Source organism: Lissotriton vulgaris, chromosome 1_1 (genome assembly GCF_964263255.1).
Source record: "Lissotriton vulgaris chromosome 1_1, aLisVul1.2, whole genome shotgun sequence".
NCBI classification, from domain to species: Eukaryota; Metazoa; Chordata; class Amphibia; order Caudata; family Salamandridae; genus Lissotriton; species Lissotriton vulgaris.
The window spans coordinates 251,881,791-251,906,861 of NC_141685.1; the positions used below are offsets into that span (position 1 = coordinate 251,881,791).

Below are 25,071 nucleotides of genomic sequence, written 5' to 3' on the forward strand. Positions count from 1 at the left end.
GTGACAATCTCACAAAAGGAATCCCCAACCATAGTACCGCAATCACGCAGAGCACGGGAGGCTGATATAGGAGCGGAAATAACAGACGAGCAGTGGGACTTTTGCTGCAGCCAAATCAAACAACTGTCTCCTAACTATCATCTTAGGCTAATTTACTTTAACCTCATCACTGCGGCGTGAATTCCGCCACAGTGCTGAGCACTCCGATCGCGGGCGTGGTCATGACGGCTCCCGGCCATCATCAGCACACGCCCACCGTGACTCATGACGGCCGGGAGCCATCATCAGCATCGAAGAGGTTAAATATATTCATCGTCTCTATCGCACCCTGACACAACTCCAACACATGGGATTGAGTCCTGATACGAACTACTGAGGTGCGGGACCCCTCAAGCAACTTTCATACATTTGGCTTGGGAATGCCCGCCCATAGCTAATTTCTGGACGCAAACACTTAATCACATTGAGAATATACCCGAGCAGACTCTGCCATGCACCCCACTGGGGGCACTGCTGGGGTATGTTCACGATACTCCAACATCGGCAAGGTGGCGCACTGCTGCTGTTGCTGCTGCTAGCAAAAAGACAAGTAGCCCTACACTAGGGTGCGACATCCGGCCCAACCACTAAAGCCTGGATAAATGAAATCACATTCTGTAGAGGTCAACTAACATGTTATTGGAAGCTTCTACTGGCACGATCCTGCCCTAAAGATATGTGGTACCCATTTACCAATTGGCTTTGTACTGCTGATGGACGCCTCAGAACCCTGCCTGGCACAATGCAGTGTGCCCCATAGACTGGAATGGGGAGGTATCCGTTAGTCAGACTGGCGGTGTAGTACTGTAACATCATGTACTTGTTTATGATTGTAATGTGTCTCCGTAATGCGTGCATTTTATTATGCTTCATTTTATTGAGCATGTAAACTCTCAAGAAATGGTATGTGATTGATGTAACTCACTGGTAAATCAACTGTATCGACAGCCATATTGCGTAAACTGCGGTTTTATGTTCCTTGTTACCGTATTGATCATATGTTTTCTCATATGAAATTCTAATAAAAAGAAATTTTAAAAAACACATTCCGTCCAAACCTGATATCTGTTCAGCAAAGGATTGCGTGTTGTCAAACCACACCCCTAAGTTTTTAATCTTAGGTTTAGGAATCGGGGTCGGACCTAGTTCAGGTGGCCACCAGATATTAGACCAGATGGAGGGTTGTTTGCCAACAGTCGTGACATGACTCTCGGGTGGGGGGCCAAGGGGGTTTTGCGGAGAGGAGGTTGTGCCGGAGGGGTTAATTTGAATTTCTCAAACAATAATAACTTACCGTAGCTGGCCCGATCCGGTCCTGCGTCGTCTCTGCTTCGCTGCTTCTCGCAGGAAGCAGGCAGCAGGCAGCATCCCTCCCCTAAGCCAATCACAATGCTGTAATGGCGCGTTGTGATTGTTGGGGACGGCACCCAGCCAGTCGCCTATTGAGAGGCCATTTTCTCCATGTAGGTTGCAGCCGACATAGAGAAAATGCCAGAGTGCTCATGACTGGTTTAGTCGGCCCCAGGAAGGCTGACCAAACAGTCAGGGTCCACAACATTGGGCTAGCCACTCCTCCTCTGCCCTGTTGCAAGACCACCCAACTGCTCATCCCTAACCAAAACCCTTCAGCTTTCTCGCAGTGTGAGAAGCAGTAACATAAAATGGTATTTATACCATTTTATGTTACTGCTTTTCACACTGCGAGAAAGCAGTGGGGCGATGCTCCTTTACCCACATGGAGGAGCCGCCCCAGTTTGTCAACAACCATAATGTCAGTTTTGCCTGCATTTAGTTGAAGACAACTAAGTTTCATCCAATTGCCCGATCAATAAGAAAACGCTATAAGTTTAGGCACAGCCACTGCTTAATTTTGTTATAGCGTGATAATCTGCTGTGTGTCATCAGCATATGGCACTAGCTTCACCTCATGTTTAGTAACTATGCCTTCTAGAGGGTGCATATAAACATTAAATAGCGTCGGACCTAGAGCAGAACCCTGTGGAACCCCTTGTAACCGGGATCAGCTATCAGACTTGAAAGGACGCTGAAAACTTGGAAAGTTCTCTCTTGAAGAAAATGCTTGATCCACTCCAATGTACTCCCCCTGACTCCAATATCCCACAGCTGTTCCACAAGAAGGCCATGCGATACCATGTCAAAAGCAGCACTCAGGTCTAACAGGATCAGAGCTAACTTCTTACCTTTGTCTGCGGCCATATTCATTGATTCAGAGGCTAAATGTAGAGCAGATTCCGTTCTATATAGAGCTCTGAAACCATATTAAGTTTCATGGAGCACCTGATTATCTTAAATAAATTTGGTCAGTTGGGGGTTAAGAAATGTTTCTGCTATTTTAGCAAAAATGGGAAGCAGGGATACTGGTCTCAAATTTTCTGGGAGTGGGGTCCAGGGAGGGTTTCTTCACTAAAGGGACCACCATTGCATGTTTCCAATGCCTTGGGACTTGCCCAGAGCAAAGGGAAGGGTTCATCAAGTTTGTAACCACTGAAGCAAAAACCTCCTTCCCTCGCAACAGCATGTTAGGGGGAAAGGTGTCTGTAGGGGATCCCAATTTAACTGTTGATAGAAATTGCAGAGTGACTCTTACTATAGGTGATTGAAATGTAACCAGCTCTTCTTGTAGTGAAACATCATTAGAGGGGGATAAATAAAAAAATTCTACTGGCCTCTGAAAAAGTGGGATAGATTGTATCCATTTTGTCAGCAAGGAAACTAGCCACCTGATTACACAATCTACAGAAGAAGACATCAATGCTGTAAACGTTCAAGAGAGGTGAGCTCTTTTTCTATACGGAAGATAGCTTTAGGAGCATTGTTAGCTAATTCGGTTCTATGCACATAGAAATGCCAACATGTTCTCCTATTCTGCTTGTGATAGTGTTTTAAAGCTTCTAGGTGACTATCCTCCCCTATGCTAGAGGAGTGTTTGGGATACCAGACCTCCACTTGTACTACTTAGTGGCCCAATGCTGCTACGCATATGCCTGGTTTAGGCCAGACGCCCGTATCCCGTATCTGCGCCCAGAGGCTGACTTGTATTGCCCGATAAGTTGGCCACGGTGCTGCCGAAAGGTGTCCTCAGAGACCCAAAAGACATAATCAATCAATCAATCAGAACATTGGTAAAGTGCACTACTCACCCGCGAGGGTTTCAAGGCACTGGGGGGGGGGGTGCTGCTACTGTTCGAATAGCCAGGTCTTGAGTAGCCTCCTGAAGGTTAGAAGGTCCTGGGTGTTCCAGGACTTGGCGGCGAGGCGGGAGAACGATCTGCCGCCGGGGGTCACTCTTTGGATGCGGGGGACGTTGGCGAGGTTGGCGGAGGGGAGCTGGCAGTTCGGGGTGTAGAAGGTGAGTTGTCTGTTGAGGTATGCTGGTTCGGTGTTGTGGAGTGCCTTGTGTGCGTGGGTGACATATGGGGGCATATCAGGCATACGTGGATTCTCTACGACAAGACACAAACTCTCAACTGGCAAGTGGTTTGGTCCTGGAGGGTGTGGGGTGATGAAACCTGGTTGTCGAACTGGAATCTACATGACCAGATCTGGTCACCATGTACAAGCCACCGCAGACCACAGGGATTACCACATAGATGTCCATGAGGGACCTAAGAGGGAGGGAAAGTATAGCTGTATGTGTGTAAATGGGGCATAAATGGGCTGTTGGGACTATGGGAAAGTGTAGCTTTGTATGACAGTGAACCTCCATCTCTGTAATGCGTATCTGTGAGAGAATTTGAAAAGAACGTTTTTTTTAAAAAGTAACTTGTTTTAGCCCCAGGTTGGTAGTTCCTCCTCCAAGAACGTTCAAGATGCTTACATTCTTTCTTTAGAGTTAATAGTTCCTCCGAAAACCGTTCCGCTGAATGGTTGAGGCAAAATGAGGTTCCATGATTCTGAATCCGTTCAATAAAGATCATCGTATCTAGACGGTTTTGGTATCAGCGGACCGCAAATGACGAGTGTGGTATGTACGAGTGTTTTCGTCATAATCGATCAATGGAAACACTACGTATTCAGGGATTTCGTTCGAACCTTCGGGTTCCAATTTGTGTACGGCAGCCATTTTGTGGTTGCCCTCACATAGGCCGATGACTACGGCCGAACGAGTCCTTTGGACACGCACACCTTTCGTTGACTTCTAAGTGACCTGAACGAACTGACTCCCTTGCCCGAGGCTGACCTCGTTGAGCCAGTTCCTTGTTAGGCAGCTGGTCAGATAGAGATCAAAGAGCAGGACATTGCTGAGTTTATGGTACATGCACACACCCTTCTATCTTGCTTCTCATCTGTTTCTGTTCCTTCCTTTTTATGGCTTAATTATGGTTTGGGTTGAGGTCCTTTTATTATGGGTTCGTCCGGCCTGTCCGAGCAGGAATGTTGGATTTTGCCTTGTCATTTCTGGTGGGCTGGACAACTGAAAGAGTGTTTGTCGTTATGCGATACTTTTGAAATGTCACTGTTCGATTGATCCATTTGTAAATAATTGATGCTAGTCAGGAATTTGATTTTTGGCATAAAAGACGATGTCTCGCTCTACTAAATTGTGCAGTCTCTAGCGAACCACATGTGTTGTGCTTCGTAGACCTCTGTTCGTGGTTTCAGCCAATAAACTTGGTCTTTGACGTCACCTAGAAGTGTCCTGTGTCTCTGTTAGCCAAGACAGGGGAACTCGAAGACATCGGGTGTTTTCTCTGGCGCCGCTGGGTTCTAAAACCCGGTTCTTCAGTTGGAGCCCAACGTGGGGCGACTTCAGCGGTACCGGTCCAAGCCTGAAGATCGTGAGAAGCTTCGTGTGGAAATTCTGGAGGAAGGCCTGCCACTTCATCGACCCCTGTATGTCGTCGTGGTCTGAAAGTCTTTGCTGAAAGGTTCCCCGCTTTCCGATGGCTACGAAAGACGGCTGCCCTGACTGTCGCCCTGTCTTGGAGCCATTAGACGATTTGTAGTGCGAGACAATAGACGGGTCTTCTGGCGACGTCATCGATATTTCAGTTAAGTATGAGTGGAGCGTCTCCCAGTCCTTAGTTTTGTTTTGGGTATCCCCTTGGGATCTTTGATTTGGGACTTGCAAGCTCCAAAGCAGAGGGACTCGTGTATTCGCGAGGCTATAGTATTCGATATTCCCTTGAAGTTTGAAGCTAGACTAGAGAGCGCCTGGTCTTAGCAAACTTGGAAAGATATTTTGTTGCGGATGTAATAGGGATTCCCGATTGGGGGACTCGTGTCCGGTGGCTCTGATTGGAACTCCGACCTATGAGCTCTATTTAAAACATGGTGTGGGCCCTATCAGGTATAATGACGTATGGATTAGATATGCTAGGAAGGATGGTGTCCTGAAGTGGCCCCAATATAGTAGCTTTGAAACTGAGATTTTAGATAATTTAGAAGTCAAACTGTTCAAGAAGAAAGCCCGGCTGGCGATGTTTGACTCTTTCCGCCTTTGGCGAAAGGAAGCCAAACAGAAAGAAATTAAGTTAGCGAAGAGAAATAAAAGAGAACGAGGTATTTCGATGGTGCAAGCTGCTATACAGTTTAGAGATAACGAAGAAGAACAAGAGAGTGAACAGTTGCTTAGGCAACGTAAAATGGCGATAGATAAATGTTATCCAGCTTTGCCACCTCAGCAACAAGATGCAAAGAAAGACCTTGAGAAAGATCCTTTGATGGCACATTTGTTGAGTTTGCCACCCCCTTATGTGCAGAGTGCTACAGCACCTCCGCCACCTTTAGTTGCGCAACCTCCGGTTGCTTTGCCTCCTGTGGTTCTACAACAGCCAGCTCCTCTTCAGTTTGCTCCTATTCCTTTGGCGCAGCCTTCTCAAGGGCCGCCGACTTTTCTACCTCCTTCGTCTCCAACTCCTACTCCTGTATTATCTACTCCTTCTGCTACTGCTCCTATGCATACTTCTGCTCATCCTGTTTTTCCTCCTGTTCTGTCGTCACCTTCTCTTTCTGTTAGACAAAGAATGACCAATACTGTTACTGGTCTCTTTTCTCCTCTCTTTGGGTCATTGGGTATAACCCCTGTTTCAGAGCGTAAACAATTGCGCAGCCAATTGCCTGGTCCCGATGAGCGGACAGTTTTGGATCATTTAGCGCGTAAATGGGTTACTTACCCTTTAAGGTATAATTTTGAGTCTGTTATGGATGTTTTCCATCAATGGGAAGCACAGACGCAGAGATATGTTTTTGGGACAATGTGTACTTTCCTTCGTGAAGAATGGGAAGATGGTGAATTGGGACAGTCTCCGCCTGAGTTGTTCCATATACAGTCCGAGTTTGCGAAGGGAACTATAGTGGGTGTTGATGTTGAGAAAGCAGTTGCGACATTGTTGTCGTTTAGGAGTGAGTCACCTTCTAGGCCGTTGTTTGAGCCTGATCCTTCTGTTAGGAGAAAAGTGCGACAATATCCAATGAGAGAGGTTCCTCCGGTGTGGAAAGATGCAATTCAGGCTGACGCTGGGTTGGGTATTATAGCCGCACCGGCTCATTTTCAGCGTGTTTGGGTACATGTTCCATGAAAACGAGTTGAAGTTTTGGCCCTTTAGCAGTCTTTGCCTGATCCACGTAAAAATCCTGCAGGGTACTATAAGGAATTATCACAGACTGCCGATTCATGTATTATGAATGTAGCCGACATAGACATGTTGTTTGGGAATATTGTCCCACAGCCTATATGGGGAATGATTCGTCATACGGATCATGCGCAAGAGTTAGGTGATACATGGGCTAACATTGGCGCTACAGATGCTAGACAAGTTGGTGGTGCTAAAGCAGAGGCTTTAATTGCAGAACTCCCTGGTAGGATTGTTAATTACATGAAGACTTTCATGCCTGCCGTGAGTGTTAATTGGGACAAGTTGTCTGAATGTAAGCAGAAGAAAGACGAAAGTGTGTCTGACTTTTTCACTCGGTTCGAAGAGACGTTTGTTGACCATAGTGGTCAGGACATGAGTACGGAAGCTGGTCAACGGTTGTTCGTTGACAAGTTTGTGAATAATTTACTTCCCGAGTTGAAGGATTCTGAGAGTGCTTGGGCTGTTTCTTCATCAGCGCAGATTTTGGCTACTGCCCAGTACTATGAGAATAGAGATAAAGACGAGAAAGATAGAGCCGACAAGTAGACTAAAGAGCTAAAGACGAAGGTTCTTTTACAGCAAGCGTATCCGCCCTGTAATAATCAGCGCGATTATCAGCAGCCTCAGCAGTATCAGAGAAACTCGCAAAGGTTCGAGTCTTCTCAACAGCGGTTTCCTGTAGGTCCTAATCAGTGTGCGTATTGCAAAGAAGAGGGTCATTTTAAGAGTAGTTGTCCGGTTCTGTTACAGCGCACGAATGGTGCTTCTGGTGTGAGAGGTCGAGGTGTTCAGCAAGCTCCTAGAGGTAGAGGACATGGTGTGTTTCCTCGGAATGTGCGTTCTTTGCCTCCACAGAATTCTATGAATAGCTTTGATCAGCAGAATGGTGCGTCTGGTAGGACGGCTCAGTACTATGCGGATGATTACTATGTCGAAGGTGAGAATATGGATGGTAATGATTGCTAGGACAGCCATAGACAAAGAGAGGGAGTTGTTTCAGTTCCAGTAGATCAGAGTGGACCTTATGTTAAAGTGATTGCATCAGGTGTGTCAGAGCCTTTTCTGTTGGATACTGGTGCTGCAAAGAGTTCTATTATGCACTCTAAACTCCCTAGCGCACCTTTGTCTGGCTTAACGAATGTTTCTGTAGGTTTTTCTGGCACCCCGGTTACTAATCGGATTTCCAGTCCATTGTCTATTTCTGTTGGACCTTGTGAATTCGAAGCACCCCTTATTCTGACGACAGGTTGTGGTGAGAACTTGTTGGGATTAGACTTGTTGAAAAGATTGTATGCGACGCTACATTGTTCTCCTTCAGGAGTACAGCTTACATTAGGTAAGAGAGTGATCTCTCCGATGTACTTATCTAAAGATAAACTTTCAGTTGAATTGTCTTCTCTCCCTGACTCTCTTTGTGCGACTGGTCCTAATGATGTGGCTCTTTTGGAGATTCCGCCATACGTTGTGACGTTGAAAGCGAATGCTAGATTGCCACGTATTCCCCAATATCAGATTTCCAGTGATGGTGAAAGAGCACTTCTGGCGATCATCTATGATCTGATTGAGAAAGGTGTGATTGAAGAGACGAGAGGTAATGTGTGTAATAGTCCGGTTTTGCCTGTTCTGAAAACAACTGATTCTTCACAGCCTCCTGTATATAGGTTCGTGATCGATCTCCGCGAGGTGAATAAGATTGTTGTTCCGCAAATTCCTGTTGTTCCAGATATCACCGCTTTACTGACTTTGATTCCGGCTTCAGCCACGTGGTTTTCAGTGATTGACTTGAAGAATGCTTTCTTCAGCATCCCGATTACCGTGGAGAGTAGAGATATTTTTGGCTTCTCTTTAGGAGGCCGAAGTTTCCGGTTTAAGCGCGCTCCTCAAGGCTATTGTGAGAGTCCATCGATCTATAGTCAGGCTTTGAAAACACAGCTTGATTCGATTGTTTTACCTGATGGTGCTGCCCTTATTCAGTATGTCGACGATTTGTTAGTTGCGGCTGACAATGAAGAGATTTGTAAAGAGGCTACTTTGTTGTTGTTGCAGCATTTGTCGGATTTCCATCATAAGGTGTCTCTTTCGAAGTTGCAATATTGTCGACAAGAAGTTACCTACTTAGGTCACCTCTTATCGAAGGAGGAAAGAAGATTGACCCCAGAAAGAATTCAAGCTATTGCAAAAATGAGTGTGCCTACGACACAGAGAGAAGTGCGTGCTTTTCTGGGTATTACATCATACTGTAGACAGTGGATCCCTAATTTTTCTTTGCATGCGAAACCTTTGATAGCTCTTACTGTTAAGGATACTCCAAATCCTATTCCTTGGACTGACGAATGTCAGAATAGCTTTTCAGAATTGCGCGATGTGTTGTGTTCGGCTCCTGTGTTGGGTACTCCCGACTACAGTAAGCCTTTTACACTCTATGTCCACGAGAGAGAGGGATGTGCATTGTCAGTTTTGACACAGCAGTTTGGCGATAAGCAGCGTCCATGTGTTTATTTTTCGTCGACTTTGGATCCGGTAGCTAGAGCGTTGCCGAGTTGTTTGAGAGCTACAGCGGCAGTGGCTGTTTCTATTCGACAGTCTGCTGGCTTGGTGATGGATAATACATTGGTTGTGATGGTTCCACATGCAGTGGATACCTTGTTGAATCGCACCAAGACACAGCACTTAACTAGTGCTCGGTTGTCAGCTTATGAATTGAAACTCTTAGCGAGTCATGTGCATATAAAGAGATGCAACACGTTGAATCCAGCTACGTTGTTGCAGATTTCAGTTGAGACAGATGTTATTGAACAGCATGATTGCTTCCTTAGGACAGAGGAAGAAACGAAAGGGAGCATTGACCTTAGGGACACTCCTCTTCCAGAATGTGATGGTACCTTATGGGTTGATGGTTCGTGCTTTAAGCTTCCGAATGGTGATACGACTGCGGCGTATGCTGTTACGACTTTGCATATGATTGTTGAAGCTGCACGTATTCCACATAATTCAGCACAAGCAGCAGAGTTGATTGCATTGACAAGAGCATGTGTGTTGTCGAAAGGAAAACAAGTGACTGTGTATACTGATTGCCAGTACGCGTTCGGTGTGGCTCATAGTTTTGGACGTTTGTGGAAAGAGCGTGGGTTCCTGACTTTGCATGGGACTAAGATTCAGCATGGTCAGTTGGTGAATGAACTGCTTGAATCACTTACTTTGCCGTTGCAAGTTGCGATCGTGAAATGCAGTGTGCATAAGAAAGTTATTGATGATGTTGGTCGTGGTAATGCGTTTGCAGGCAAAGTTGCGAAAGAAACTGCGAGAGATGTGATGAGTCGAATGTATGTTGCGGGTCCGGCGAGATGGGTTCCGGATAGAAGTATGTGTAAAATACGATAGAGAGCGTGAAGTCCATCCAAGCTGAAGCTACAGAGAAAGAGTTGAATGAATGGAGAGAAAGCAAGGGTAAATTGGATTTGAATGGTTGTTGGATTGAGTTGTCAGAGCATCAGCGATGGTTGTTACCCGATGCGTATGTACTTCCAGTAGTTACGATGGCTCATATAGGTGTGAAAGGGATTTGTAAGTTGTTAGCTCCAGTGTGGCACAGTGCAGGAACTCCTAAGTGTGCAGAGAATTTGGTCAGGAATTGTATGGTTTGTTTGAAATACAATCCTGGTAAGGGAACTCCAACTCCAGCTGGTCATTTTGCTCCTCCGACGTATCCGTTCGAGGCTTTGCAGCTAGATTTCATCCACATGGAGAGGTGCAACAACCTGAAGTACGTGCTCGTAGTTGTTTGCTCTTTTTCAAGATGGGTGGAAGCATACCCTTTGAAAGATAATACTGCCCTGTCCACAGCGAAAGCCCTTATTAAGTAATTTTTCCCTAGGTATGGATTGCCGAGAATGGTCTGGAGTGACAATGGGAGTTAATTTGTGGGTCAAGTGATGAAGAGAGTGTGTGATGGGTTAGGAATTTGCCACAAATTCCATGCTGCAAATCAGTAGAACGCTATAATGGCACCCTTAAGCTAAAACTGGCCAAGATTCAGGCGAGCTCTGGTCTTCAATGGCCCGATGCCTTACCGTTAGCACTCCTGTGCACAAGAATGACTGTGCATTCACGAATGGGACTTAGTCCATACCAGGTCGTGTTTGGTCGCCCGGCAAATATGTGGGGAGTGCCGCGGCCGACAAAATTCAGTGAGATAGAGCACCCTGTGTTGCTTGATTACCTTTATGAATTGACAGCCAAATTGCGTGTTTTGCATCAACAGGTTCATGATACCTTGCCACAAGCATCTGAAAATCCAGGACATGCTATCGAACCTGGATTGTGGATCTTCGTGAAGAATTTCCAGCGGACGAAGAACGAGCAGCCCCAGTGGACTGGTCCTTACTTGGTACTTTTGTCCACACGATCAGCAGTGCGAGTGCGTGGTAAAAAGAACTGGATCCACGGTGTACATTGTAAGAGGGCCCCTTTGCCTCTGCCGTATGACTGGTGGGTCCAGAAAGGACTTCCTGACTCTGAGACTGAAACCGTGCCTCGTTTTCTGCCTTTTAGCGATGCCCATTTGATTGGAAAGAACTCTGAACCAGAAAGCGATGACCTTCTGCAAGAAGCTGTGCCTCCGTCGAATCGTTTGGATACTTCTGAACCTGAGCTTTTGTTTCGAGAACAGACATTGCCTGGCAAAGAGCATTATAATTTGAGACCAAGAGTCGCTGGACTAATAAACAAATAAATTCTTTCTTTTCTGATTTTTAAGGTTAAGCTCTCCTCCGAGGAACTGTTTTGATTTTTGTTTTTCAAACATCCATCCGGGTTCAGCTGTAAGGTCGCGGTGTCAAGTCTTTGAAGTGCAAGCCGAAGACTTAAGGTCGACGGTTCTGGTTGGTCTTTGGGCGTCCCCTGGACTGACAGACGCATTCCTTAGCGCGGAACACCCTACCGCCGCGAACAGCACGATTAGAGGATGGAGTTTTTCGAGATGGAGACCTGTTGAAAGAATGAGCTTCAAGAGCAAAATATGTACTATAATGAGTAGAAAACATTTTTTAATATTGTGTTTGTTTATGCTGTTTAGCTTAATGATGTTTTTAATTGGATATGTAACATTCTCTTTTCAAGTGACGTTCATGCCCATTATGTAAATGTAGATGTATTTATATAGCGCAAATCGCCCACATCGCAGGCATCTATGCGCTTGCTTAGGGAACCCGTCCTGGTATTCCCCTGTGAGATAACATGGCAGGGTATCCACAAGGTGAAAGCCAGGCATCCCGCCGCGAGGGGCCGTTGTGGAGATTAAGCAAGCTATTGCCCAGAGTCACAGAGTGTGAACCCGTGAGTCGAGTAGGCACCGGAGTGAGAATTATCGAGTCCGTGGAATTATTGAGCCCAACCCCCGTCGGGGCGGGGAATTGAACCCTGGTCCAGGGCCGATCTCAGCTTCCGGGTCTGCCGCCTCTAACCCCTGAGCCACACTTCTCCACTGATTACACAACCTATGCCTCCTCCTACTGTTTCTTTACATTCTTTTCAGCCTCTGCCCGAACATGAATCTGTTAGAAGACTGAAATTCACTAGTAATTCCTTTGCTCAGCTTCTGCACCTACACCAGCCAGTAGTGAACACGACTAATTGTTGGGTGTGTGGTCTTATGCCTCATACTACCGATAAAGGTATTCCTTACCTGGTTTTGCCTTTTAGCTATAATGGTTCTGTCTGGGCACACAGAACGATGTTCATCTATGCTTGTGAAGTCTACCCCCTATGTTCTGTAAAAGATAGTTCAAAGACTAGTGCTCTAGTCAAGGGTATAGTCGACATGATTAGAGAAATTAGTTCCTATGAGACTATCCCGAGAGTTGAGACAAAAGCATATATTGGTTGGAACGTGACTGGATATGGAGTTAGTCTGAGTGTTAACCAGCGAGCGAAAAAATCCCCTCCGATTTGGATAGTGCCCCGTAAGGGTCATATTTGTCTGCAAGGCAATGGCAAGAATCCGAGAGCTCAGTTAGGGAAGAGTGTCTGCACTGAGACATATGTTTTTGCGTCCCAGTCTTCCCCAGCGTTTCTAGCAGCTAAGGGTACCTATTTCATTTGTTACGATAGAGCGTATACATGGTTGCCCCCTGATTTCTCTGGCACATGTTTTGTCTCATTCCTGTTGCCTCCCACGTATACAGCTGCAGCAGATAACCACAAGACGAGAGTTGTTAGAGGTGTCTTCAGTAAGGAAGATACTGAAGGACAAGAATTGGGAGATTTTCTGAAGGGTTTTCTGCCATTTTGGGGACCTATGGCTAACAGCAGGAACATTCGACAGTTGACGAGAGTGGTTGAGTCCACCATAGTCGAAACTGCCGGTGCCCTTAGTAACTTGACTGCTGAGCTCCAGTCGGATCGTCTTATGACTCTCCAGAACAGAGTTGCGCTAGATGTCATACTTGCAGATAGAGGGGGGTATGTAAATTGATTCAATCGAGCTGCTGCGTTTTCATTCCAGACAACGCTCCTACAGTTTTCCAAGCCATTTCCAAGCTACATAAGATCTCCGAGTCTGTACATGTGGACGAAGGAGATTGGTCGTTGATGGGATGGTTATGGGGATTGTTGTCCACGTGAGGATGGAAGATTCTGATGGTCATTGGGATGATCTTAGCTCTCCTTTTCCTGTTCTGTCTCTGTGTGCAGTGTGCTCCTGCTATTTGTGGCCTTTGTGCTACTTCGTGTGCAAGGAGACCTGTCCAGGGAGAGTTGCTAATTACTAGGATGATGCTACAGCAACATCTTGATGATCTGATGAATATAGACCTGGATTCAGACTGACATGAGTTTGGGTTTGTTGCCTATGTAAGGGCAAAAGGAGGGTCTGAGGTTCCGTGATTCTGAACCCGTGAAATAAAGGTTGTCGTAAAAAGTAACTTGTTTTAGCCTCAGGTTGGTAGTTCCTCCTCCAAGAACGTTCAAGATGTTTACATTCTTTCTTTAGAGTTAATAGTTCCTCCGAAAACCGTTCCGCTGAATGGTTGAGGCGGAATGAAGTTCCGTGATTCTGAACCCGTTCAATAAAGGTCGTCGTATCTAGGCAATTTTGGTATCAGCGGACCGCAAATGACGAGTGCGGTATGTACGAGTGTTTTCGTCATAATCGATCAATGGAAACACTACGTATTCAGGGATTTCGTTTGAGCCTTCGGATTCCATTTTGTGTACGGCAGCCATTTTGTGGTTGCCCTCACATAGGCCGATGACTACGGCCGAACGAGCCGTTGGGACACGTACACCTTTAGTTGACTTCTGAGTGACCTGAATGAACTGACTCCCTTGCCCGAGGCTGACCTCGTTGAGCCAGTTCCTTGTTAGGCAGCTGGTCAGATAGAGATCAAAGAGCAGGACATTGCTGAGTTTATGGTACATGCACACACCCTTTTATCTTGCTTCTCATCTGTTTCTGTTCCTTCCTTTTTATGGCTTAATTATGGTTTGGGTTGAGGTCCTTTTATTAAGGGTTTGTCGGGCCTGTGCGAGCAGGAATGTTGGATTTTGCCTTGTCATTTCTGGTGGGCTGAATAACTGAAAATGGGTTGAAATGTCACTGTTCGATTGGTCCGTTTGTAAATAATTGATGCTAGTCAGGAATGTGATTTTTGGCATAAAAGACGATGTCTCGCTCTACTAAATTGTACAGTCTCTAGCGAACCACAAGAGTTGTGCTTCCTAGACCTCTGTTCCTGGTTGCAGCCAATAAATTTGGTCTTTGGCGTCACCTAAAAGTGTCCCGTGTCTCTGTTAGCCAAGACAGGGGAACTCGAAGACATCAGGCGTTTTCCCTGGCGCCGCTGGGTTCTAAACCCCGGTTCTTCAGAAAACCATTATAAGGTTTCAGCTGCGCTAATGAGTCCACCACTTCCGTGATCCAAGCCGAAATTTGTTTGTTAGCTACCAGTGGGCAGGCTTCGAGCTTTGGAGTACTCGCTGTCAGTTTGGCAGTAAAGGCATCAGGAGCTGGTTGTGCGCATTTATGGGTCATTTTAGGCACTCTATGCTGTTCCGTCTGGCCTGAACCCTTCCAGGATACCGAGATCTTTAATGGGAGGATGGAGTGGTCAGACCATGTCACCGGTATGGGGGGCAGGGCTTTTATCTGAGCACTATTCGAAAAGATGTTGTCATGGGTACTTCCCTTAGTATGCATAGGGACGTGTACTAGCTGAGCCAATCCTAAAGCCTCTAATTCAATAGTAATCTCTGAGGCTTCATGACTACGTCTGTCATCAAAATGTAGACTCAGGTCCCCTAGGACCACAAAAGTTGGAGTAGTGAATTGCAAAAGGGGTAACACCTCTGTCAAAGCATTGACCATTGACCAACACCCTAGCAGGTTTGGGCGGCCTATAAACTAGAAAAAAACAGCCACAGACCAACCACTATTAAAGGATAAAGAAAAAAATGACACTTCAAAGCCAGAAATCCACATTGCAGATACTTTCACTTTAAAATCCTTAGAAATCACTGCTAGCCCCCCCACTTCTCTGCACAGGTCTGTCCATTCTTAAAATGGCATAGAACTCAGGTACCGCCTCCAATATGTCTGGAGCTGACTGCCCAATGAGCCAGGTTTCTACCAAGAACAGCCCCACTGGCTATTAGTTAATCAATATATCTAGAATTTCATATTTGTGCTTACTAAGGGGCCTACAGTTTAACGATAAACATAGTAGAGAGCTAGTTCTGAGTCGTGAACCCTTCACGCTCCCATCCACCTTAGGTAAGTTATTAAAGGAAAAATGGTACCTATTACAGACGCTTGCCCCAGTACCGACATCTATAGAGTGGAGACAATCCTTGGCCACGTCTGCATTAAAAGAAGCAGTCTGATCGTCGCTGATTGCTGATCGTCGCGGGGGATATGAACCAAGTTCTTGACCCGGCAATCGACAAGCACCCACTCAGACCTAGCCAATCAACAAACAATCCCAACATCCTAAAGAAACTTTGCTCCAAACTAGGTTTGAGAGACCCATGGCGCTTAAGCAACCCAGATGCCAGGGAATACACATTTTACTCTAACCCACACAACTCATACAGCCGAATAGACTACATCCTTATGTCAGAAACACACACTCACCTCATAGACCACACGGAGATAGGACTCAGATCAGTATCAGATCACTCGCACATAAGCCTAACACTATCTGGCAAGCACAACGAAAAGCCAACACGTAGATGGCGACTCGACGACAGTCTGCTCCGGCACACTTCAGCGAAAGCCGAGATAGAGGAAGCAATTAAAGAATACATGCTAATGAACGACACACCAGAGACAAACAGGGAAGTACTATGGGAGGCCCTAAAAGCCACCATCCGGGGAACAGTCATGACAATCAAGGGCAGAATGAACAAAGGAAGGAACAAGAGAATAGAAGACCTAGAGAAAGAGATTAAGAGGCTGGAGAACAGCCACATAGCCAGAATGGAGGATAAGAACACACTCACGAGCCTGACCAAACAGAAGTACGAACTTAATAGAATACTGAGTGAGAGAGCAGGGACATGGATTAATAAATATAAATCTATCAACCTCTGCACTGCAAACAAAGCGGGCAAAAATCTAGCATCCTACCTAAGGGGGAAACAGAAACAACACCCAATAGCGGCCATCAAGGACAGACTGGGCAACTCCATGACTGCAAACAAAGACATCCTAGAGGTCTTCAGAGACTTCTATGAGGGACTGTATATCAAAGATGAAACGCTAAAGGAGGACGGGGGCAAAGAGCTGCTAGGAAGCATAACCACACCCACACTGTCTAACTGAGAACACGACATCCTAGAGCTGTCCATAACAGAGGATGAGATAGAGAAAGCCACGGCAAGCCTCAAGGACAATAAAGCACCAGGGCCAGATGGTTTTACAGCTGGCTCCTACAAGCATTACCTACACATTCTCAAACCCACAATGAAACAGGTATTCACGGAATGTGTCCAGAATGGACGCATGACACCCTCAATGGCTGAGGCAAACATAATTGTCATGCCAAAGGAGGGGAAGGATACAACTGAGGCGAAAAACTTTAGACCGATCTCCCTCATAAATGTAGACTGCAAGATCTATGCAAAAATACTTGCTAATAGACTCAACGCATACCTACCCAAACTTATACATAACTCTCAAGTTGGCTACCTTAAGAACCGCATGTCCCACGACAACACGAGACTACTATGCCACAAAATTAACCACTCCTCCCGAAGCAGCAACGCAGCGGTAATGATAGCCCTCGATGCGGAGAAAGCTTTCGATAGAGTTTCATGGCCTTTTTTAGATAAATGCATGGGGAAATTCGGGTTTGGACCAAACTTTAGGAAGATGGTTATGGACCTATACAACAACCCCAAAGCGCGGGTGGTGGTCAACGGTAGCACATCAAACACACTCAATTTAGGCAGGGGAACAAGACAAGGTTGCCCACTCTCACCAGCCCTATTCCTATTAGCCATAGAACCGCTCCTCACGATGATCAGAACAAACGAAGACATAGTGGGGATACCAATAGGGGGAGAAACCTTCAAGTTAGTGGCGTATGATGACGACGTATTAATAGTCACAGAAGACCCAGAAGGATCAATCACAGCACTAACTGAGACTATTGAAAAATACGCACAGGTATCGGGGTACAAACTCAACAAAGATAAATCAGAGTGCAAACCTTTAAACATCCACACAACAAGCACGGTACTAGGGACGTCAGGACTAACATGGCAACAGAAGCCCATAAAATACTTAGGCATCCTTTTTGAGAGAGACCTAAGAACAACACTGGAACACAACGAACAAGCAACAATCCAGAAAATTAAAGACAAAGTAGAAGGGTGGTCCCCCAAATTCACAACATGGTGGGGGAGGGTAGAAGCGATAAAAATGATGCTTACACCGGTGGTCAACTATATGCTAACCATGCTCCCTCTGACTAACACAGAAGACTTCCACAAGAGGCTAGACAGATTACTGAACAACTTCTTATGGAGAGGGAAAAAACCCAGAATAAGCCTACACAAGCTCAGGCTCTCAAAAGACCAAGGAGGTCTGAACATAACAAACTTCAAACGATTTCAGGTAGCATGCATAGCGAGACAGGGGCTACACTGGCTGGACCCAAGACAGGAATACACCCCAGCGTGGTTAACACTAGAGCGGGGACTACTAAAAGGCATGAACCCCATCACCCTCCTCACCGCCACCCGACACCCAGCAGCCAAGGACAATCCAGTCCTGAAAAACACGAAAAGAGCGCTCCTGAGCATCGACAAAATACTTACAACAAGCATCAAGGGAGGCCAATTTGAATCCATTTGGCACAACCCCACAGTGAAATACAGAGATAAGGTTCTAGACATGCACGAATGGTACAGACATGGCATCTCCACTGTCCAAGATCTTCAGAAACAGGGTGCAAACACAACTTTTGACACCCTCAAAGAAACTCACAACCTACAAGGCATAGAGCTCTACAACTTCCTGAAAATTAAAGTAGCCGTCAGGAAGGCAAACCTCAACAGCCAGACGCCATCGCTTATACAACTTGCAACCAGTCTCAACACATTAGGACACCAAGTAGCACACCTATACAAAGTCCTCCGCCCAAAAAACACCAAACTCAATGATAAGGTCACAAATTTCTGGGGAGCTTGAGCTAGTAGGGAACTAAGCGAGGCTGAGAAAGCAGAGTTATGGAGATCCACCTCTAGGAAAAAGATAACGGCTGCGCTCAACCAAACCAAATATTGGCTAGTACACAAGGCATACTGGACACCGGCCCGCCTAGCCTCCTCAGGGATCCGAGACAGTGATACATGCTGGAATTGTGGCCAAGGGAAGGGAGACTTAGAACACCTTCTGCTCAGCTGTCCTAAGCTCAGGGAATTCTGGGATAGAATTGGGAAACTTATCAATGAGATCACAGGAGTAACCATACACATAGATTTCCCAAGTCTAGTCCTAGGTTTTGCGTCCCCGTCAATCACAACAAAAGAAGATCGGACCTCATTGATCTACTGCTGACAGCTTCAGTCAAAATAGTCCTAAGCAACTGGAAGGACACTTCAAAAGCTGCCCCCAAGGCATGGCTCAACTGGGTCACGTTCCTAAGGGGGGCAGATAACATCACAGCGAAACACTCACCGAGAACACACAGGCAGTCGAACATGTGGGGACCCCTAGACCTCTACCTAACATCGCACGAACCCCCATAGGCTCAGAATCTAGACAACATCAGAGATAGCTCACTCCGTGGATCCGAGCACCTACAAAAGCGAACCATTGTGCAAGGCTCCGCCTCCCTTTTTCACCCTCTCACTTTCGACCCTTATTCTTCTCTATCCTCTCAATCGTCCGGGGCGAGGAAAAGGAACACCAACGAAGCATCGCGAAGGGGGCGGCAGAAGACAACGACAAACTGAACTTGGACAATGGAACTATCGCAAAGACGTATAAGGCCGAAGGCCAAACTCCCCCCCCACGCCTTCTCTTTCTCTTCTTTTTCCTCTCTCCCTTCCCTTTTCCTCTACTCATGTATATCCCATGCTCCATGTAAATATATATTTTTTTATACAATAAAAAAATACGGAAATTAAGAAGCAGTCTCCAAAGGTGAGTAGCAGACTGCACTCCTACCTGGACGGGCAGGGGGCCTGGGCCCTGGCGCCGTCCAGGGGCGGATGGGCGCAGACGGGATTACCTTTGGCGCACCAGCGGCGCGGCCGCGCAGCTGCCATGAATTTGTAGCCTGCCTCTAAGGACGAGGCTAAGCTCCGAGAAGGCAGGCAACTGAAACAGCAGGTAGGCAAAAGTGTGCAGCAATAGAAGCGGCCAATGGTAAAAGGACATTGACAAGGCGCTATATAGCATGAGGAGTGAGCACCGAGGCTGCCCATCTAGGCAGGTTTTTCTTTCTAAAAACCAACTCAAGGGCTTGATAAAGTGCCAAATCCCACAATGGAAGGTTTCCTTTCCACAGAAACATCCCCTCGTATGCCTCAAAAAGGCTGAATAGAAGCAGGCAAATCAATCATTTGACTTTTTACCAATCCACATGCACAGTCACTTCTCAGACACATGAAAATGGGGAATAATAGCCCTTAACCTTTGCAATAGTTCTCCTCCTGGGTGGTACCAGGGCTGCCTGCTTGTACACTTACTTACAGGCTCTCACCCTCTGCCCGCTTGCTGCTATGTGTGTTTAGGCGGATTGTTTCCCCCTTGCTCTGGCTACACATCTCCATGTGTGCCTGATTTACATTGAAGTGCCTATCAATGTGGTGTTTCTCAAGGCAAAGCCCATAAATCAAAAGAAACAGACCATCTACATTTGTCAATGCTTCTTCCAAGTGGTAATACATCCATTGTGAAGTATAAGCTTTGATAACCAGCTTTCACTTTTCTGTGATAAAATACTTGTAATAAAAAAAAAAATTAAAAGAGAAATGTGTTATATGATCAAAATAAATAACTTGAAACAAATCCTTCCCTACCCGGAACAGAACCATACACTAAAAAAAAAAAAAAAAATTGTGAACTTCCCTGACCGGGAATCGAACCCGGGCCGCGGCGGTGAGAGCGCCGAATCCTAACCACTAGACCACCAGGGAGCGTACCTTCTCATTTCAAAAACGTCAATCAAAACAAGGTTGCAAAGCACATGTGTTGTTCATGGTGTGAATTTGTCCATCATCCAAAGGACACATACCAGGGCAACACTCTCAACCTAGTGTTTACTAAACTTAAGAAAACATCAACAGACACAGAAATTACACAGCTTTATATTACAGACCATCAGGAAACCAATTTAAATAGACTCAGAACTCGGGAGAGTTTCCATCCCTGGAAGATGCAAGGAACCTTCAAAACACACAAGGAACTGGAGAGCGGAAAACAGCAAGAACCAATTATAACCATCCAGAAAAATACCAGTCACTGTTCTAGGTCAGCGCCTCTTCTCAGGGCACCGGCGGGAGGTCAGTGCCTCTTCTCAGGGCACCGGCGGGAGTCAGCGCCAATTTTCAGGGACCCCTGCCGGAGGGTAGCAGCCCTTCTCGGGGATCCCTGGAGCTCGTCCGAGGCCTCCACAAAGCTCTCAAGTTAGCCCAGACCCGAACATGAGCGCGTCTCCCAGCCCAGGGGGTTACTTTGGATGCTGGCTCCCCTCGGCCTGAGTTTAGAGTGTTAGGAACAGGACTACAAGTCCCAGAATACACTGCTATAACCTGACCGGAATTTGGTAGGCGTGCTGGACCTAGGCAATATAAGATCTCTGATGAGGCTGGTCGGGAGTGCAGGCCGCCAGTGGAAATTTTACTTTCACAATATGACTGGAAGTTCTAACCCATTAGACTTAAACAAAGAGATTTTAAAAAAGCTTCACCGTCATATAAAACAATTCCTCCTTCAGAGCACGATCCATCATTTCATTTATGTTTCTGTAGAAAGGGAAACGGGCTTAAATGCATTATGTTGATCATGCAGTCCGTTGATTTCTGATGTCAATAATAACCCTTCGTGCACGCTTCTTTTTCCAATAAAGTACACAGAAGCTGAACATGGAAAGGCAGAAATGCTTCCCAAAAAGTGTGCGCCTTAAAAATCGCCCGTGTTTGATTTGAAAAATGGTGAGATTGTATTAGTAAGTCTTTCTGTTAACGGAGATGACGTCATACATGAAAAGCGCCAGTAAACAATAGCAGGGGTGTCACATTCTAGATGCCACTTAAAATAGAGGTAGAATTGTCATGCTTTAAAAAAGGCGACCGAATCCTCCCCGTCGGGGAATTGAACCCCGGTCTCCCGCGTGACAGGCGGGGATACTGACCACTATACTAACGAGGAACCGATGCATCTCGACCTGCTGGGCCGCTCCTCGTGTGGCCTTCGAGCCGCCTCTTCACTATATGCTACCGGTTCGTGCCATTTATCAACTCCTTGACACCAACACAGGGGGCCACGGGCTCAACAAACACACACACACTCTCTCCCACCATACACACACAAACACACTCCTCCCTCACACCTCACAGCAACCCTCTCGCCTCCAGGCAGACGCTCTCAGCAGCATCCCCTGATGCCAGAGTCACCACAACCAGCTCCCAGGGCTGCTTCAGACGGGGCCCCGGACTGGCCCTTCAGCCCAGGGGCCCCTGGCTCTGTCTGATGAGGGGGCATTGCAGCGGGGGCTGCACACAGGGAGGGCGGGGGGGGGGGGGCGAGAGACACCACCCCCCTCACCCCCGCCGGAGGAGAGAGCTGGGCTGCAAAGGTGAAGAGGGGAGGCAGGAAAAGCCCCGGCGTGTGAGGGTCCGAGAAAGAGGCGCTTTCCATTGGGAAGCAGAGGGAAAAAAAGTGAAGAGTTTGCAAAAATCCTTCGAGCCGGATTTGAACCAGCGACCTAAGGATGACAGTCACTCCACTACAGTCCTCCGCTCTACCAACTGAGCTACCGAAGGCTAGGTTGGGAGGGGATGACAAGGCGCTATATCGCATGAGGAGTGGGAGCGGAGCCAAGCCATCTACCTCGCATTCTGTTTCTAAACACCAACTCCAGGGCTTGAGAAAACACCAAACCCTCCAATGGAGACCTTCCTTTACACAGCAGCCCCCCACTGCCCCTCGAAAGGGCTGAACAGAAACAAGCACATCATCTATTTCATATTACCAACCCGGACGCACAGGCACTTCTCAGACACATGGGGGGGGAGGGGGAAAGCCTCCTTATGGCGCAGGGCTTTACAACGTGACGCATCTCCTAGATGCGTCACGTTGTAAATAGGGCGCATTGTATGCGCCGCAGTTGCGTCAAATAAAGTGACGCAATTGCGGCGCAACAGCCTCATAAATCTGCCCCCAATGTTTATTCAATTCTCCGCTTACTTTGATATCTGTTACTATGAAAAGCACGTCCCTCTGAGAAGGTTTCCCCAGGGCACTGCTCTCTGACTCTGAATGCACCGGGGTGTGGGGTGTTCTTGCTACAGTGTGACCCTAACAGCTGATAACTCAAGCTTCCATCCTTCGTGCATTAGCAGCTCTGCCATCCACGTTTATTGCTTTGCATGTTGGGATCTGTAGTCCTGGATAGCCCATTAAACAATCAGAACTTCACGTCCCAGAATGCACAGGTTAAACTGGGGAAGAGCGGACCGCTCGCCCTTTGACCTGGGGATCTTCAGCTCACTGAGGGGCCAGTTTAACTATGAAGGGCAGATCACAAGTCCTTGAAGGATTGATGGGAAGTGAAGCGCCTCAGTGAGCCGCGTGGCCGGTAAAGCATTCATCCTTGTCTCCAGCACAGAGACCCCCTGCTGTGTGCCCTAACCCGGGTCCCAAAGCAAGTTATGATTCAGCACCTCGAGAACACGGTAGGGCTCTATTTGAATGTGCGCTTCACCCCATAGGGCACCTTCGTGCTGGAATAACAGATGTTTTTAATCATCATCCATTTTTACATGTTTCACTTGCTCAACCGTCCACACATTTCCCAAGCCACACAACCCTTCCGAACATGTGCGTCAAATAGTGAAACTCACACGGAGTAGGATTGAGAGAAACATGTGTCAATAAAGGAATAAGGAAGGAATGAAAGGAGGGGGGTTGAAAAGTGGAAGAAAAAACCGATGTGTTCCAAAAATAAAAGGTTTTGCCGAAACCCGGGATCGAACCAGGGACCTTTAGATCTTCAGTCTAACGCTCTCCCAACTGAGCTATTTCGGCACCTGCTCCGAGAGGCTCCTGTTGAGGCTCAAATCGCAGTAAGGGTCAATGCTGTATTGAGAGCGTATAGTCCCCCATGTGTGCAAGTGTGGGAATGTACAGAGTAACTGGAAGAGTGACGCCCCCCACAGACCGCCGAAGAGACTTCTCCAGACACTTCTGATTGGCCAAAGACATCAGACACAGCTGTCACACCGCCCCATAGACAATGCACAACTAGGCAATGGCAGTGTGAATTTTGGGGGCCCCCTGGCGGCGAGGGCGGACATTGCACCTGAATGTGTTCCTTAAACTGGTGTCTGTCCATCAATAGTTTTAAAAAGAACACTTGGTATACAATTCCTTGTTCTCCACAGCAAACCCTTCAGCTCCGGGTGAAACAGGATCATACGTGTATTACCCTTACAGACCCATGCTGCAGGCGGCGTGTGCGAGAGACCCCTCGCACAATATTCTGGGTACATATATGGGATGGCTGCTTCCTTCCTCCTTCCGCTGTTGAATACAAGGAAACACGTGTTTTCTAAAGCAGGTCCTCACTCCTATCAAAAGACGCCGCCCTTCTGCCTTCTCACCTACTTGGTTATTCCAGGCTATACCCAAGGGAGACAGAGACATAAGAGAACTATGCAGATTAAAATATACACGTGTTGGAGTTGCTACATGGGACAAGTAAAGAGAAAAACCCTGATGACGACATGGCTCGTTGGTCTAGGGGTATGATTCTCGCTTAGGGTGCGAGAGGTCCCGGGTTCAAATCCCGGACGAGCCCTCTTTTTGACAGGAAACTTTTTCATCAACAAATTATTTTATGAAAAAAATGTGAGAGAGAACAGCACATTTTGAAAAATTACCTCGTTGTTGGGGGATTGAACCAAGAACCTGCCCCGCTCAGTGCCTGAGCAAGGAACAGAAACGCCTAGGGATTGGGCGGGAGGGGGAATAGGGTTGCTGAGGGGAGCAATGTGTGTTATGCGTGTTTAAATCTTTAAATCTTACGCGGGGGCTGCTAACGTTTGTTAAAATAAAACTCTTGGGGCAGTAGGCTGAGCTGTGGGAGAGCACACGAGTGTGAGACACTCTGGGAAGTGTGAGGGGATTGTGAAGACACCATCAGAACCCCCCCGGGAGTGATTGTAACTGGTACACTCCATGTTCCACGGGACATTAAATGTCACATAGATTTTCTATTGGCACAAGAATTCTTTAGAGACATTAATTTTCATGGTTATGCACGGCGGTATGGCGAATGTCATAGAGATAGGCCATCAATTATATTCTGTTGCACTTATCTTGAAGGCTATGTTTGGCGGGAAGGTAAATGCCATTGAAATACAGCATAGGTTTTGTTCTGTAGCACTAGTCCAGTTGATGGTTATGTTTAGCATAGAGGTACGGTAGTGATTAATTTGAGCCCCTGGTTTCCGGTGCTCAGCATCGGCACTTAATTTACTAACACTGGCACTTATGACAGCCTGCCACATGGTGGCGCTGTATGTGTAATGTGAATAACTATAGTTGTTTATTTGTTCAGTATACATTATAAGCAACTAATCCATGCCGACCAAGCCGTTGTTATAGCTCTGGGGGCCTGGAGTATCCTGAACTGTCACGCCTGTAGGAGTGTGATGGTTAATAGTTGTGTTGTTACTGACTGCACTGGATTCGGCAATAGTT

General features: G+C 46.7%; 5 non-coding genes across 5 annotated transcripts; 1 reads left to right on the forward strand and 4 right to left on the reverse strand.

Annotated features, from left to right (window-relative positions):
- Positions 1-20,210: 20,210 nt before the first annotated feature.
- Positions 20,211-20,282, reverse strand: TRNAE-CUC (transfer RNA glutamic acid (anticodon CUC)). Its single transcript has one exon. It is a non-coding gene; the product is annotated as a tRNA-Glu (tRNA).
- A 1,162-nt stretch (positions 20,283-21,444) lies between these two features.
- On the reverse strand, positions 21,445-21,516 carry TRNAD-GUC (transfer RNA aspartic acid (anticodon GUC)). Its single transcript has one exon. It is a non-coding gene; the product is annotated as a tRNA-Asp (tRNA).
- Positions 21,517-22,044: 528 nt separating this feature from the next.
- On the reverse strand, positions 22,045-22,130 carry TRNAY-GUA (transfer RNA tyrosine (anticodon GUA)). Its single transcript is given in 2 exon segments — positions 22,045-22,080; positions 22,094-22,130. It is a non-coding gene; the product is annotated as a tRNA-Tyr (tRNA).
- A 1,191-nt stretch (positions 22,131-23,321) lies between these two features.
- Positions 23,322-23,394, reverse strand: TRNAF-GAA (transfer RNA phenylalanine (anticodon GAA)). The gene has a single exon. It is a non-coding gene; the product is annotated as a tRNA-Phe (tRNA).
- Positions 23,395-24,094: 700 nt separating this feature from the next.
- On the forward strand, positions 24,095-24,166 carry TRNAP-AGG (transfer RNA proline (anticodon AGG)). Its single transcript has one exon. It is a non-coding gene; the product is annotated as a tRNA-Pro (tRNA).
- Positions 24,167-25,071: the final 905 nt, after the last annotated feature.